This window comes from Brassica napus, chromosome C6 (genome assembly GCF_020379485.1).
Source record: "Brassica napus cultivar Da-Ae chromosome C6, Da-Ae, whole genome shotgun sequence".
Classification (NCBI taxonomy): domain Eukaryota; kingdom Viridiplantae; phylum Streptophyta; class Magnoliopsida; order Brassicales; family Brassicaceae; genus Brassica; species Brassica napus.
The window spans coordinates 41,645,107-41,656,776 of NC_063449.1; the positions used below are offsets into that span (position 1 = coordinate 41,645,107).

Here is an 11,670-nt window from a genome sequence, read left to right on the forward strand (position 1 = left end):
AAGTATCCCTCTCCATCCATGTGAGGCTGAGCTAGGGGCTGAACATTCTAGCAAGCCATCATCTCGGCAATATTTGTTGAGTAGGATGTGGCCGAGTAGAGATGAGGGGTTTTTGAGGAGCTTCCATGCGTGCTTGGCCAGTAGGGCGTCATTAAATTGCTCTATTTCTCGGAAGCCTAGTCCTCCAGCGCTTTTGGGGAGAGTGAGCTTCTCCCATGAGACCCAACACATTTTCCTAAGTTCCGGTTTCATATCCCACCAAAATCGGGTAAGCACCGAATGAATTTGTTTGCATAATGACTTTGGGAGTTTGAAACAACTCATGGTATATGTTGGTAGGGCTGCCAACATTGTCTTTAATAGGATCATCTTTCCAGCACTCGAGAGAAATCTTGCGGTCCAGCCTTGGGCTCTCTGGCGGATTCTGTCTACTAGAGATGCGAAGATACCTCTCTTTCTTCTTCCGAAGTGTTCCGGGAGACCAAGATATTTCCCAGCACCGCCCTCGTTATTGATGTCCAGGTCACGCTTCACTCTTCTTCTTACTTCCGGTTTTGTTTTAGAGGAAAACGTCACAGCCGATTTCGATCTGTTTATGACCTGTCAAGATGCTTGTTCATATCTGTTGAGAATACATGTTAGCGTGTTGCAGCTCGATGAGCTCGACTTCCCAAAGAACATGGTATCGTCGGCGAACAAGAGGTGGTTGATGGGGGGACAATTTCAGGCCGCTTTTACTCCTGGTAGGGTTCCATTCTCTAGAGCCTTATTGCACAGACCCGTCAATACCTCCGTACATAGGATAAAGAGGTATGGAGAAAGTGGATCTCCTTGTCTAAGACCTCTCGAAGGTGTGACGTGTCCCTGCGGGCCACCATTTACTAGAAACGAGTATGACACCGAGGACACACATTCCATTATCCACCCAGTCAAAACGTCATGAAAACCTATGCATTGTAGAACTTCCTTAAGGAAAGACCACTTGATCCTATCGTACGCCTTGCTCATATCCGTTTTTACCGACATCGAAACATTCTTTTCCGCCTTTGACTCTCGCAGATAGTGGAGGATCTCATGTGTGATCAAGACATTATCCGCTATCGATTGCCCTGCTACAAACGCTGACTGTGAAGGCGAGATGAGGTCGTGCAGGAGGGGTTTAATCCTTTTGGACAGTATCTTCGCAATAATCTTATACTGGGTATTGCACAATGCAATAGGCCTATAATCCGAGACCTTCTTGGCTCTTAAGATCTTCGGTATGAGCCAAACGTGTGTCCCATTCTGTCTAGGAGGCAAGTGACTAGACTCAAAGAAGCTCCTAATATCCTGATAGATATCCTCTCCAATAATTTCCCAGAACGACTGATAAAAGCCTGCCGAGAAGCCATCCGGTCCCGGGACTTTGTCCGGGTTAATCGAGAAAACCGCAGCTTAGACCTCAGCCCGGTTTGGAATCTCTATCAGCGCCTGGTTCATCTCCTCTGTAACTTTTGGGGAGATGGCTTCATTAACAACCTCTCGGGAGTTTGCAGTCCCTGCTGTGAACAAGTTCTTATAGAAAGAGACGAAGGTATTCACAATCTGGTTCTCCTCGTAGAAGGCTTGGCCCGTCTCATCTTCAATGATGGAGAACTTGTTGCAAGTGTGTCCCTCTCTTGTAACCGCATGGAAGAATCTTGTATTCGTATCGCCTGCATTCAACCATTGTATCCGACTTCGTTGGCGCCAGAACGCTTCTTCCTCAGAGTAGGTTTTTCCTAGTACCTGCTTCAACTCTTCAATATGGTTTGGATCAGGGACACTGGCTGATAGAGCTTGTTCCAATAATCTTTGGTGAGAGACTATCCATTCTGTGGTCACAACTGTTTGGATTTTAGCCCACTCCACTAGGCTTCTCCTTACACGGTTGATCTTTGTTAACACAGATTCGAGGGTTGATTTCTCCCAAGTGGTCTCTACCAGAGCTCTGATTTCAGGTTTTTCACTGAGTTGCCGATCGTATCGGAACAGACCCTTCTTCTTCTTCAGCTTTTGGTCAAGGTGAGTTAGCAAAGGCCGGTGATCCGACCCCTCAAATCTCAAGTACTCGCTTCGGGCCGCAGGGAATAACTTCATCCATTCAATGTTTGCCATAGCTCTATCAAGGCGAGATTGGATAAAATTAGTGTATCTCGTACCTCTCCACGAGAGAGAGTTTCCAGAGAATTGTAAGTCCCATAGTCCGTTTTGGGACACAAAGTTTCTGAAGGATAGAAATGATCCTTCCCATCTCAATGGGCCACCCACCTTTTCTTCATTGTCTAAGAGATCGTTGAAGTCGCCTGTGATAAGCCAAGCGGAAGTACGTTGAATGCCCAAATCCGACATTAGCTTCCAGAATCTAGGCCAGTCTTTATGATTTGGAGCCCAGTAGACATAGGAAACAAAGAAAGTTTTATTATTGAAGACAATGCTTGTGTCAATTACATTCGGTGATGAGTACAAGATCTCCACATCAACATTGTCTTTCCATGAGAGTGCGAGGCCTCCACTCATCCCCACCAGAGGGACTGTGAAGTGGTTCGTGAAAGCAGTTCCTCTATATATCTTAAACACCTCCTCGTCTTGTCTTTTTGTTTCCATTAGGAACATAATATCCAGGGAGTTTTTAGAGCAGAATTCCCGTAGACGACGAACTGTCAGGTCGCTCCCAATACCTTGACAGTTCCAGCTCATATTGACTAAGGAAGAGGTTTTGGACCGGACCGAAAATCCGCCCCCTTCTTCTTAGTAGCAGGAATCAGCTTGATACGCGGTTGCTGATCTGTTGTAGCTGGCCTGGTCTCTCTTCCGCTGGTGATAGCGTCTTGGAGTAGCTTCCTTCTTGGAGACTGTGTTTTTGTAACCCTCCTAAACTTCACACTTACTCCTTGCATCGGGCTTTTCCCTGCTTTCTTACTCGAAGGAGATAGCCTTACGACTTTACTGCTCAGGGGAGGGCCTGCAGGAATTTTAGATCGGGTTCTTCTCCCAACGGTGGGAATCGCTTCCTCTGGTTCCTCTGTATCTTGGAGAGGTCCCAGTCTAAGAGACACATGAAGCTGGTCTTCACTCAACGTTCTTATCGGAGAAAGGTCCTGAGAGGGATCATACTGCTCTGGAGTAGGTCTTTTTAGGTTCCTTGAGGAAGAAGGAACATTGCTCCCGCCCGAGTGATGAACTGCCTGGTTGTCACTAAGATACTGGATATCTACCTTTTGTAGTCTCCCTGATTCCACATTTGCAACCCCATCTTGTAAGAGAGGGACCCTTTCATTAGGTAGGGACAATCTGTTCAGAGCTGATCTTCTCTCTTGGGATGGGAGGCTTCCACTGGCCGATTTTTGAGAGTTTGGTGTTTGAAGGTTCATTCCTTCTCTGAGTGGTCTGGGAGAGGGTGTATGGGATAGCTATATCAGTCCAGTAGTGTAGTGGGATCCCATGGATGCTTATCCAGAATGGGATAAGCGCATGAAAGAAGTCGGAGACAATAGGTTCCCATCGTTGAAGGATTATCATCCATCTCTTAAAGTGATATGGGGCGCCCTTTAGGATCGATTGCAGGTCTTTTTCTGATTGAAATTTGAATTGGAAAAGGTGAGGTCCCAGATCCCTGCCAGTTATCGATCCTTCCACCTTCCAGTGCTGAAGAAAGAAGTCCACGAGGGCTCTTGTTTTCTGGATAGCTGGATTTGTAACTCTACCGATAAGGGTAAATTTATTCTCCTCTATTAAGGCCTTGTTATCTACTGCTGGAATCTTTACTGGAGGTCGGCGAGTATATCTAGATGAGCTTGTAACCCATTTTTCTTTATCAGATCGTGAGTACCGGTGAGCCATCATAAATCGTAACAACCAACCACTTTGAAGTAAATTTAGATGCAGTAAAGACCGAACCCAAAACTTGGGTAAATCCTCAGAGACGAGGTAAAAACTGTAGTAGACAGTAAGATGTAAAGTAAAAGAAGGTTAAGGATTGTTCCCTGAGGGGGAGACAACCTTAATGCTTTGACAACTTGTGGTCCATCCTCCTTTCCAGATCTGCTTCATATTACCCATAAGGTCGTTGATTTAAGACCGTAGAAGAGATGACCGAGCTCTGGTGAGCTCGAAACGCTAAGAAGACTTCTGCCGGAAAGTAGTTGCGGTGGTGGTACTGTTCTCGTGCGGTGAGAGGGGAGATTTGAGCGGTGGGTGTAGCTAAAGTTAACTCTGAAACAGTAGTCTTGGGAAAGGTGCTTGGGAGCGTCTAATTTTTTGTTGTCTCAATTATTATTATTGTCTATTTTTGTAGATGATCTAGAATTACTCTTTATTGACAAAAAAACAGTTTCAAATTATTATTATTAGGCTAATCATTGAGGGTATAAGTTATAACCTACGATGCAAATGATTTTGAGTTTCATCTATCCGTATACACATGGTTTATTATTCATATGACACAAGCTTTGTGCATCTTCCAAAACATGAAAAGATGTTTCAAACCAATATTACCTTTCTGTAAATGTGGAATGTGGTGACCAACAATTGTTTCGAATATGATTTTAATTGTTTCAAATGTCAATTTATTGATGAGACAATCATATCCTATAAATAAAAACTGTTTGAGATTGTGTTAATGGAAAATAGTTGACAGCAAAAATAACCCTAAAATAAATTAAGAATGTTATATTTGTTTGTTTTAATTAGGCCTCTGATTCTAAAGATATATTAGGGTTTCATACACATACTTGTAAGAAAGTTATAACAAGCAACTTCATTTACCTGATATCAAAATACTGTACTTGAAGGTAGTATTTAATCGAACTTTGTAGATTTCATATTTTTCTTTTTTCATAGCAGATATGAAAAATCAGCATCTATATATGATCATATATACAGAAATGATCGTAGTTATAAAACCAAATTTAATCATGTACATCTTGAGTTCTGTTCAAAAAAAAAATCATGTACATCTTGAGATTTGAAGTGATGCACGAGTTACAGGAAAAGAGCATAGAGCCTCATTTGATGATAGTATACTATATATGTGAATGATATATATGTATATGGAGATAATGAGCAAAAGTAGTAAGCAACAAAAGGAAAAGTATAAACACAACAAATTAAGCAAAACTAAAAGAATCTAAGCTCGTGGCCTAAGGACAACGTCGCAATACTACCCATTATCTTCTCCTTTCTTTACATCTCCACCCTTCTTTTATCCCATTTGGTATCCATTTCTACTATTTTTTCAGTTTGTTATGTATACCGTAATATATTATATATCTATTAATAATAGCAATTCCAATTAATTCAAAAGGTTGTGAATTCCACTTATGTTGAAAGGTTGTATCTTTTCAACAATTAAAAGTTGTGTCTTTTTATTTTAAAATAACTATTTATATTGAAAAAATGTGATCATTTATATTGAAAAGTTGTGACTCTTCATATAAGTATTATTACAAAAAGACACAACTTTTTAATTCAAAATATGTGACTCTTCAAACAAATTTTTGAAAATCTATAAATAGTCCAATGTCCATGTCTTTTCAAAGCATAATTTTCACTAATCAAATAAAATGGTAAAAAAAACAATTAATAATAGCAAACCCAAACAATGTTGAAAAGTTGTGTGTTTTATATGAATTTTATTTCTTGTTAAAAGTTGTGTCTTTTCATTATATATTAAGATATGTCCTTTCGTTTCAAGAGTTGTGTATTAGTTAGTATTTAAATTAAAAAGATGTAATTATTTAAGTGAAAAATTGTGACTATTTATATATGTATCATTTCAAAATAACTACCTTTAAATTGAAAAAATGTGACTAATTAAATTGAAAAGTTGTGATCATTCATATAAGTATCATTTCAAAAACACCACCTTTAAACTGGAAAAAATGTAACTATTCATCTATATGAAAGTTGCATCTCTTAAATTTTTTCTATGAAAGTTGTATTTATTAGTATTGAGATGAAAAATTATGTCATTTCATTTTTATTTTGCTCATATCTATTAATTAATATTTGCAATTGTTTTATTTCTAAAAATCAGTGTATTGATTAATATGAAAATTTGAATCTCTTAAGTTTTATACATAAAAGTTGCATCTCTTAAATGTTTTACATAAAAAAAACCAAACAATGTTGAAAAGTTGTGTATTTTTATAGAAATTTTATTTATTGTTAAAGTTGTGTCTTTTGCGAATGGTCGTGACCGAAAGGTTACGAATGGTCGTGACCGAAAGGTTGCGAATGGATCGTGACCGAAAAATTACAAACGGGTCATGACCAAAGGGTGCAAATGGTCGTGACCGAAAGATTGCAAATGGGTTGTGACAAAAAAATGCAAATGTGTCGTGACCAAAAGGAGTAAACTGATCGTAACCGTATGAGTGTGAACGGATCTTAACTGAAAGAACGTGAATGGATCGTGAATGAAAGGGTGCAAACGAGTCATATCCAAAGGAGTGCCAATGAATCATGACTGAAGAGGTAAGAATGGATCGTGACTAAAAAAGTGCGAACGAGACATCACTGAGAGAATGTTAAAGGTCAACCATGGTGATGGTGATATAAGAGTATGACCTATCCAGATTAGAATATATCATTTTTTTAACATTTCTTAGATTTTGCCTGTTTTTACCCATCCGGAAACTTTTTTGTCTTATGGTCAACTATGGTGGTGGTGATATAAGAGTATGACATTTTTTCGACAACATAAAAAGTCTATCCAAATTAGAATATATATCATTTTCTTAATATTTCTTAGATTTTGCCTATTTTTATCCATCCATAAACTTTTTGTCTTATGGATCTCAATTTCAATTTACACTCTTTCGTTCACGCCATTTACACTTTTTCGGTCATGACACATTCATACCTTCGGTCAAAGCACATTCGTCCACCCCTTGGAACAAGTTCATACCTCTTGAATCACATCATGTTTGTATCCCTTAGTTCGTACCTTTTAGGTTATGAATCGTTCGTACATTTTCGTTAACAACACAACCGTCTAACGTAAACGATACATTTTTTATTTAAAAAGATTTTTTTGTTTAATAAGAGATTTTATTTATTTATTATAAATTGATATAGTTTAAAATTTTAGAGTAACTTACCTCAAATAATAAAAAATGTATAATTTTATTAATATTGATGTATTTGTATTTTAGTTGTAATTTAAAATTATAGAATATACATTTTTAATATTATCTATAAATAAATATAAACACATATGTTCTACGTTTTGACATGAGAATTTTTTGAAAACAAAATTATTTTTATATAATATATAAATTATAATATGTTATATTTATTTATTAAAAATGAGTTCCCACGCAATATCGCATGGGTTCCTTACCTAGTATATACAATATCTCCACTAAACTGTATCTTCGACTCCAAATACATAAGAACAATTATTTTTCATCGGAGAAGGTAATATATATCTTCAAAGTTGTAAATATTAGTCATACATTCGAAGTAGTTTTGAATGGTATAACGCATAAAACCGTAATATAGTCTTTATAAATCGGATCCCAAGAATTGTCACCGATGAATGATACCTGTGTTCACGAGAGTTGTGAGGTTGCTTCGTATCTTACTGGATTTTAGGAAATGGTTCAGCGAAGTGTATGATCCTTTTTTTGTCAAACTTTTAATTCCATATAAATATGATAAAGGTTTGTAACTTGTTACAAAAGGGTTAAATCAGCTAGGGTAAGCCTTGGAAAAAAAGAATATACAAACAAGGATAGCCTAAAACAAAGATCAGAAGCAGAGTTATTCGTGCCTCAATCAACAGAGCATGAGATTCATGAAATTTTTCCTGTTCCTCATGCCCAAAATAACATCACGGACATGTCTATCGATGAGTTTAAAGGTAGATTCCGGTGTTGCCATGACTCCCTCACAGAGGTGTGCTTAAGGTGTAACCAAAAAGGTTTTTGCCTCGGGCCCCCAAAATTTATAGATTTTTTAGGGAGTTGATTCCACTAAGAGACACTTTTTGACTTTGTATTACACCTATAGACACTTCTTACATGTGACACACATTGTTGTGGGCCATTAACATATTGTGGACAATTTTGCCCTTAATGAAAATGACACTTGTGGATGAGTGATTTGTGGACGAGTGATGCGTGGTTGGGTGATTTGTGGACGGGTGAATTGTAGACGGGTGATGAGTAATGTGTGGATATGTGTTGTTAATGTGTTTATAGTAGATAACGTGGACAAACTCTTTGTTTTGATTCCATAAAACTATACAACAATACGTGGACATGGACTCATGTTACTAAAATTATACCTTAAAACGTGGACACAGACTCTGTTATCTCCAATACAAACACTTGGCTTCTTCAGCTCAATTGATAAATTATCTGCAGTTAAAATTCAATCAAGATGAGAAAGAGATGATATTGTGAGTATGAGCGGAGAGAAAAATCGAAGAATCGTTTACCTTTTGTCGGAGAGTAATAGATCTTGCATGTCAGAGATTTCTGATCTAAGAAATTTGCGCTTTGTCATGATGTGGATGGATGTAATTTTGATTAGAGTTGAATTTAGATCTTGAGATGATGAATGGAATCGAAGAAATATTGTCCATGTCCACAACTAGTTTATAATTCTGTTAAAATGTTCATGTCCACAACTAATTTATAATTCTGTTATCCACGCTTTGGTGTCCACGTCCACATTTTGTTTACACATTAATATGTATAATATATATATATAAACATGAATCTTAAAAGATAGAGAATTTTATATATAGTTTATTATGACAATTATTTTTGTTAATATTTTAGAACTTGAAATAAAAGTAAATAAATACATAAAGTAGAATAAGAAAAATAATAAAATGAAATAAGAAGAGGAGATAAATTCTCTTAATTTACTTTAGGGTCATAAGAGTCTTTTTGACAAAAAAAAATGTGTCTCAAGTGATAAGTGTCTTGTAGTGTAATTTGAATCTGATAAAATGTCTCTAGATGTAAAAAAAAATTTTTAGGACTCCATAATTCCAAAAATCTGGTGTAGCATAGTGGTTTTAGGCAAAAAAATTAGTTAGCATGCTATATTATCATGAGAAGTTCGAACCTCCAAAATTGCTTTTCAATACTTTTGTCAGAAAAAGTTAATTTTGTTTTATTGTCAACTTTCCAAAATTAAAAAGGAACATCTCTTTCGTTTTATCAAAATTCCTAAATAGAAAGAGAATAAAAATCGCAACTACTTTATACATTATCATCTATATATATTCTTATGTTGTATGTATAACTTATTTCTCATGCATTATCCCACCATCTTTCTTCTTGGTTCCTTGTTGTGTGCTTCTGTCAACAAGCAGAGTATCTCTTTTTATTTAATCATCACCGTCTCTTCTTGTATTAAGGTATATATTTCTTCCTGTACCATGTAGTGCTAATTCTTCTAGTTCTTAATTTTTGCTGCTAATTTATTTTTTAAAACAATTTATATATTGTTATACTAGTGCTGATTGTTTTATAGTTGTGCTGCTAATTTTTCTAGTTCTTAATTTTTGCTGCTACTTTATTTTTGGTTAAAAAACACCATTTTTTATATTTGCCTCAAGCCCTTGTAGACCTTCGCACGTCACTGCTCCCTCGTGAAGCCTTTTGTTTCTCTCCTGCCCATGATTCCGGTGTATGATCTTTTCATTCATGTTAATTCCCGATTTTGTAGAAATACGTTAATTTTAGGTTAGTACATAGTACCAATGGCGAACCCAGGAATTAAGTCAAACTTGATATTTAAAAACAAAAATGATTCAAAGGTGTCACAGGGGGGTCAAGAGGAGTACTTTACCAGCGGAACTACCAATTCTTCATTGTTTTCTCAACCAAAATAATATTTATTGTGATTTAAGGGGTGTCAGGTGACACCTCATCTTCCTCTGTGGATCCGCCTCTGCATAGTAATCAAATATTTACACGGATTAGTTTCAAACTCAAGAGTTCTGAGAAACTATAATATACGGAGGATATTGAATTTTCAAATAATGTGAAACATTAAATACAGTTAATTCAATTGTGTAGACCGGACAATGATCATAAGACGGGGGAAAGGATGACGTGGGAACTCAAAATGTCAAGAAGAAATGAATGAAGGCAAAGCTGTCTTAGTTATTAGGTCTCTATCAAAGAGCAAGTTGGGGTTCCATCCAGCCACATCAAATGTTCCAATTAATGTACACATCATTAGATTTTAGCCCCACCATCTATATATCATGTATATGTATCTTTTTCTGATAAACTGGGTATCCGGCGGGGCGAAGCCAAACTAATTTACTCCGGGAGATTTGTCCATCAGTGTCAGACAGACCTGGTTACTCGTGCAATGGGAATTAGATGTCGTCTGGTCACACAAGCGAATAAATCTGTGGTAGATTTTAAACCCATGATGCTTACCACGTTTCCAGACCCGCATTACCACTCTACCACACTTGTGTATATGTATCTTTTTAAGTTCCCAATTCTAAAAATAAAAACATAAACTGAACATTAAAGTTTTTGCTAGACAAACAATGTTAGTGTTATGTCAGAATTTTTTTAACGTATAACTTATGAAATCTTTTATCAGTTTTTTTTGTTCTGTTACTGAAACAACTGCGCTTTATAATTAGAAACATTTATCTACTACGTTCAAACGAAAATAATTATAGATGCAGAAGTACATATGTTGATGCTATCTTCTAACCACCACGCTCATATCTCTCTTTTCTCTGTATACATGATTACATTCATAAATAAATATATATCTTAAGAACTCGAAATGAAGCAAGAAGGTACTGCACGTAAGTGCTAGGTAGCAAAAGAATTAGAGTTTTCAGTTATTTTAGTTTCTTCAATGTTACAAAAGAACTTAATATCCAGGAACATGAGCTTTGTTTGGATTAGTAGGCTTTGGATACTTTTACCAAACCCCAAACTGTATCAAGCGGCCGCTTAAAACCGAATGTATAATTTAAAGAATACTTACAAAATTGTTAAAAAGGCTTATTAGCTCAGTTGGTTAGAGCGTTGTGCTTATAACGCGAAGGTCACAGGTTCGAAACTTGTATAGGCCATTTATTGTTTTATTTTTGACAGCTGTGTAAGCCCGTTATATTTACACATCCTTCTCATCACAGTATCACGGTCTTCTCCCGCCCACGCCAAAATTAATTAAATATATGAATAGAACCCATCACTATGTCTAGTCTAGAGTGTTAATGAAGGAATAGTTGAAAAAAATTCAGGAAGTTTTTTTTTTGAGCGAAAACTTTCGTGAAACACTGTAGTTTCTTCTGTTTGATAAAAAAAAAAAGACACTGTAGTTTCTTCCGTTTTAACCCTCACATACTGTCGTAACTTCAAATTCACAATATTTTCGTTTTAAAATTCAAAGCGATATGAAAAGAAATGAGAAAATGGGGTAAAAAGATAAAAGGCAGTGCGCGTCAAATCTTGAAAATGGGATGGATGGTGTGGTGGTTCTTTTGTGTTTGTGGCCGAAAAAATACATTCTAATAATAATCAAAAAGAGAAAAAGCCAATCTGGCAACGTAGTTCAAGCCACTCCTTTCATATCTTTTGGTGATTGATTACACTCTTATCTATCCTCTTCAATTATACATGGGAGAGAATATGGACAACGTAGTTCAAG

General features: G+C 36.5%; 1 long non-coding RNA gene and 1 other non-coding gene across 2 annotated transcripts; both read left to right on the forward strand.

The window, feature by feature from the left end:
* Positions 1-8,044: 8,044 nt before the first annotated feature.
* LOC125589063 lies at positions 8,045-10,309 on the forward strand. The gene is made up of 2 exons (XR_007325269.1): positions 8,045-9,397; positions 10,062-10,309. It is a non-coding gene; the product is annotated as an uncharacterized LOC125589063 (long non-coding RNA).
* A 709-nt stretch (positions 10,310-11,018) lies between these two features.
* TRNAI-AAU lies at positions 11,019-11,092 on the forward strand. The gene has a single exon. It is a non-coding gene; the product is annotated as a tRNA-Ile (tRNA).
* Positions 11,093-11,670: the final 578 nt, after the last annotated feature.